Raw genomic sequence first — 6,167 nt, forward strand, 5'->3', positions numbered from 1 at the left:
GCTCCCTAACCACCACAATTATCACCAGAGGCATCTGTACTGTACCTGTAGCAGATCATGAAGAACACCTCAGAGGGAGGCAGGATGGAGGGATATTTATAACAGTAAGTGTGAGGCAGACGTGTAGATACACAATCACGTGCTATTCTTTTGTTCTGCTTTGTATGTTTGTTTTGTTTTTTATCTGTTGGGATTACACTGACCACAGGCAAGGTGGAGGCCTAATGTGTTTGACAATGTCACCCAGACACTTAAAACAATCAACCATCGCACCTCTTCATCCTGCAATATCATCACACCATTCCCTCGTCGTCTCATTTCAGCTGAGATGACCCTTCTTGAAATTTGTTGTTGAAGTGGTCTTTTTGCACCTGAAAATGTGTTCTTGTCATTCATAACACTGGCAGTGCATGTGTAAAATAAAGTCCTCATGAAATGTGTTTTTAATTTGCTCTCAAGAATGTCTCGAGATATTTTCTTCAAATGTGGAGCAAATTTCCTCTTGGACTAGAGGATGAACTCCTTGTTAGATTTAGGAGATTGAAGGTCAAGGCCACTGTGATGCTAGCTGTGTAAAACCCCACTGAAATCAATATTTTGTGTCAAATTATATATATATATTTTTAGTAAGTATCGGTTTAATAAGCAGGATAATAAGCAAGTGGGTCATTACTGTTAATGAAATCCCCTCAGGGTAATTCAAGACCTTTATTACCCTGTCAGTATTCCACTCACAATTCAATTCAATGTTATTTATAGTGCCAAATCATAACAAAGGTTATCTCAGGACACTTTACAGAGTAGGTATAGACCACACTCTGACCTGCTACAATGACTGGGTAGACTACCCTTTTGTGTATTGACAAGGCTTTTACTCTGTTTTAGGGAATGTGTTGTCACATAATGTTTACGGATAACATACCTCCATAAATACAATTTTAGCAGCCCCCTTATTAGAAACAGAAAGGTTGCTTGTCTGCAAGCTTTTCACCTGCACGTCTACACTTTGAAGTCAAGATTTGCGGTCAGTGTTCTAACTTCCCTGTCAGTCACATTCGTCATTAGACTAATTACAGACGTGTATAATTTATTATTATTAACAATTTATGTCAATGCCTGCGCTCATCCGTCTTCTTCTCTCTGTTTGAAAAAGGCAGTTAATTAGTTTGTTTTTTGTTCCGTAGTTGGCCTATGACTACACAACATGGCATGAGTTGACTATAAAACTAACATGTACTTAAGGTGGAGATGGGTAAACCCTCTGCTTGTGTATACAAATACAAACTATATCTGCTCTATGTACTTTATATAATAGTGTGAGTTGGCTACCTTATTTGCTCTGGACCAGCCCTTAGTTATGTAGCTATAGGACGAGACTGCCAGGGGAATTAATGTCTCTCTCCATCTGCATCATTCATGTCCCATTAATGCATGTTACTAACTTCACTTCTCACTCAGACTCCTTGTGCTTTCTGGTCTCACAGGTCTCTGCTGATCGTGTTGGGGCCTGCTGCAATAGTCCTGCTTGATGCTTGCTGCTACTACTATTATTATTATTATTATTATTATTATTATTATTATTATTATTATTATTATTCCTATGTATTTTCATGACTGTTATTAGATCTAATATTTACTGCCATAATAATACTATGAGTCATATTTGTTGTATTAGTTCTATTACAGCTATTACTACTATCCATATCATTCTATCACCCCCATCATTATTGGTGTTCATATTTTTATTACCTTAGCTGCCATTATTTCTACTTTTCATATCATTCTAGTAAATTAAATGCCATCATTTGTTAGTAATATTTATAGTATTCATATTATTACAGATAATGTTTATTCTGAGGTTGCATCCCGGTGTTTATTCTGTCTTTGAGTCTGTCTGTCTGTCTCCTTTTGTCTCCCGGCATTTTAACTCTTATTTGTCTGTCTTTATTTAATTGATCGTTAATTTAGTCAGGAAGGTCCCACTGAGATACAAGATACCTTCAGGGAGTCCTGCTTCCATGTAACGGTTGCGCATTTTATAAAAAATAAATAAAATGAAGTACAAAGGTGAGCTTTCGGAACTGAAACAACAAGTTGCTTAGATCTGACAGAATTACACCGGGATTAGATTTTAATTACGTTTTGATACATTTCACCAACATTTTATTTGAGAGATTATAAATATCTGAGGAACAGTGCTTGAATTTGAAGTGCAATTGTCGATAAAATTGTTGGTAAAAAAAAAAAGTGTTAAAACTGTTTTTGTCTTTTGCGTCTTCTCGCTTGACAATATATATTTAAAAAAAAGGTTTGGCAATTATTCAAGCCTTTATTATACAGGACAGACAGGAAATGGGGTGAGAGACATACAGCAAAGGGCCCCAGGCTGGAGTCAAACCCGCAGTCACTGCCACAAGGACCTTCAGCCTCTTTACGTGGGGCAACTGCTCTAACCACTGTGCCACCAGCTGCCCACGCAATTTATATTTTTCAGGTTTTGCAGTAAAGTAAAATGTACCAGATGATGACATGAGTTACAAAACGAAAAAGAACACACATTCATGTTTTCATGTCTACAGTTAAATGAACTGTTCATTTAGCTATTACAACAGGTTTCTGCCCAACTTCTCAACAGTGTAATTTTATCATGCGATGCAACACACTATACAGGGTTATGGCAATGCTATCACACAAAATGATAGATGGAACAACATTGCGACCAATAGGATGCATGCTCAGAACCCTTACACCGGCTGAAAATAATTATTCCCAGTTGGAGAAGGAGGGTTTAGCAGTAATGTTTGCTGTGAGGAGGTTCCACAAATACTGTAATTCTATGGTCGTAAGTATACCATTTGCACAGACAGATTTGTTACACAGAACCACCTGAGTCAACCTCATTGGAAACTCTTTTTTGCGAATGGACAGGTGCTTCAAAAACATACTGTACCAGGCAGGTGATTGGATAACCCATTCGTCTATCACACTTAAGTTAATCAGGAGAAGACAGGGAACATCTTCTCCATCGAAAAACTCCTTCAGCGCCATTTTCTTCTTTCAATGAAGAAAAACTGTAGTTGTGATAAAACTGATGCTATTGCAACATTTAAGGCAACCTCTTTAGAAACCGCCATTGTTGTTTGAGTGAGCAGCCGCCTCTTGTGTTGTCATCACCTCCCACTTTCACCATCAGTAGCGGGACGTTGGTTGGACGGGTGACTTCTAGCCGAAAACACAAATGCATTACTTGGAGCCTGACCAGATGGATTTTTGTGCTACATGTGAATGTGATTCTTGTGTGTTCACTTAATGTGAGAATTCAGCCTCTGTGAAATGTAACTGGGGATGATTCTCCCAATGCCAGCCCGAAAAATTATTTTTAAGAGCAGCTTCATCAAAGCCAACCCGGGCTCTTCCCTATGAACGCCTGGCACAAAGTTATATAAAGTGAGCAAAGCTAGATGAGGACATGGGGACTTAGACTTCCAGTTACTGACATAGAAATCTAGTCAAAACATGCATCACATGTTCAAATAAACAGAAAGGCAACGTCAACCTTTGGGAGTGGCCCGACAAGCCTCGGATGAGGCTGAATATGGATTACGCAGGATCATTTATGGGGAAAATGTTCTTGATAATAGATGCACACTCGAAAAGGGTGGATGTGCATCCTGTGAACAGTGCCGCATGTGTGGGGCCAAAGATCTCATTAGGGTCAACAGAATAGTACGCACAACGGCTGTTCCCCATCACCTGTCTTCAAGCAGCTCTGTTGAGCGAGTTCTACAAACATTCAAGAAGATGATGAAAAAGAGTGCTGAGGCAGCTAAGTATCACATGTCCTGTTAAAAGGTTTACATTTCAGTCATCCACCAAACTCTTTCCTGCTGAGATACAGTTATGGAATAAGATGCGGTCCACTCTAGACTTACTACATCCAGATTTAAACAGGAGAGTAGAAAAAAAGATGTAGAAAGAAAACCATGAAAAAAACAAAGTGCAACAAAGTGTTACTTAATAACTCAGCCTATAAAAGAGTTCAATGTTACATAACTTTATTCAAATGAACAGCAACTAAACAGGGGGTTAACTGAACAAACTGACCTGATACAATGACACATAAGGGAACACACAGCCAAACCATAGCAGCACACATGGTTTGATGATTTTGCACAACGATCCGTTGTCAGGATTCCAGTGTCCTCCGCCCTCAGTAACCCAATCAAAAATAAACACAATACAACAAACATTGCATGTGTAAATCTATACTGTTAAAATGCATGTCATTGAATGAGCATAAGGTTAAAGTAAATAAAGAGATTCCAAATCAAACTGTGTGATGTTTGTGTGACTGACTGCAAATGAGCTTAACCTGCGTACGTAGTAACTAATGAGATGAGAAAGTGTGAATAGGGCTCTAATGACCATGTATGGCTGTGGCTATTACATAGAGCCTACTAATTTTGCTCTGACATTTTTGGAGGTGTGAAGTCCCACTCGGGGAACAGCCAGCATGCTTCGCATTAAGCTATCAAGATGACCTATAACTGTCAGCGCTTGTGGTACCCCACCCTCTGTTCAAGAAAGTTGTTAATAAATACTAAATAAATATGATTCATTTTGAAATTCAACCCAGGCTCTTCATTCTTGAAGCAACAGTGTATTGTGTATATTCAACAAAACAAAAAAAGACAGTCCTATTGTTTACAGTTATTATTTACAGTCCTCTATAGCTAAATGTTTTAGATATTATCAAACTTCTAATGAACATCACTACACGCAAAATTAGAGACTAAATTATAAATACTTGATATATTCTCAAATACTGCTATTTTTATTGTTCAGAATTTGAGTATCCGCTGTGGCTATACCACTGCGTACTAGCAGGTTTTTTAAATATCCAAGGCACTTCAACAAAAACCTTTATTTTGTTAAAATAAAACAGTGAGCAAAACTAGAGAACAGTAACCATTGTGTCAGAAGAGAAGATTTAAACAATGTTTTCCAAGTGTAGAGGCCGTTGCTTTGAATGACTTCAACACATCTGTGCCCACAGGACATCACTAGTTTCTCACACTGCTCTGGTTTGATATTGGTCCATTCTTCTTCAGTCTCTTCCACAGCTCAGTAACTGTAGTGGGTTTCTTAGACTGTTACGGCCTCCAAACAATTAAATAAATTGACTAGTGGCTCAAACTGGAGACCGAAACATAAAAGAAGGACACCAAAGAAGACAGAACTTTTAACAGTTTTTATTAAACAACTTCTCCCAACAGGAAACAAACATTCCTGAAGGACAACTAGCAAAATACAAATAAAGCTCTTCCCAAAAAAGAAATCAGCAAACCCAAAATGGGACCTGGAGATGCCGGCCAAACTCAGCAAAAATGGAGGGAGGGGGGGGGGGGGGGGGGGGGGGGAAACCAGGCCACCTCTTATAGGGACGTCGGAGCTGGCCCCCCTCCCTACCTAACAAAACCAAATTATAAACTAAAAACCAAACGAAGAAAGAAGGCTGCTGGCCATCTCCAGGCCAAAAATAAAGCAACTACTAAAACAAAGATTTTAACAAATCATAATGTGGGACCAAAGGTGCTGGTGGGTCTGTGTCTCTCGAGGGAATGGTCTTGCTTGCTTTATATAGCAGGTTGGCAATCAGGGAGTTGATCGGCTGCAGGTGTGTCAGCCTGATTGCCAGCCTGCTGAGAAAAGGGAAAACAGGTTAAGGCACATGGAGGAGATCTTTCATGGCCACACGCAACATAGACACATCTTAGATATTCTCTGTGGGGTTCAGAGCATATTGACTACATGCAATTAATTTATTCATTAATTTCAACATTGTTTATTCATTGTTGTTATATTTATTGTGGATTATTATTTGTTGCTTATTCCTATAATTTTTCTACCAGATTTAAACTTCCCTTTAACATCTGCTTTGTTTGGTTGTTAGGTTTATTTCATTAATGCTTCATTAATGATAGGCAGTGTAAGAGCACACCTGTCTTCCCAGGCTATGAGTAAAAGAGTTACTGTAGATGATTACTGTATCATGAAATGTCCCGTGTTGAAGTCTGTCCTCTGTGACGTTTTCACTATAAATGAGTCTCAGTATCAACAGCATATTATAATAACCTCTTGATATTTGAGTACCAAGAAGAACAATG

Source organism: Echiichthys vipera (genome assembly GCF_963691815.1).
Source record: "Echiichthys vipera genome assembly, chromosome: 8".
Taxonomy (NCBI): domain Eukaryota; kingdom Metazoa; phylum Chordata; class Actinopteri; order Perciformes; family Trachinidae; genus Echiichthys; species Echiichthys vipera.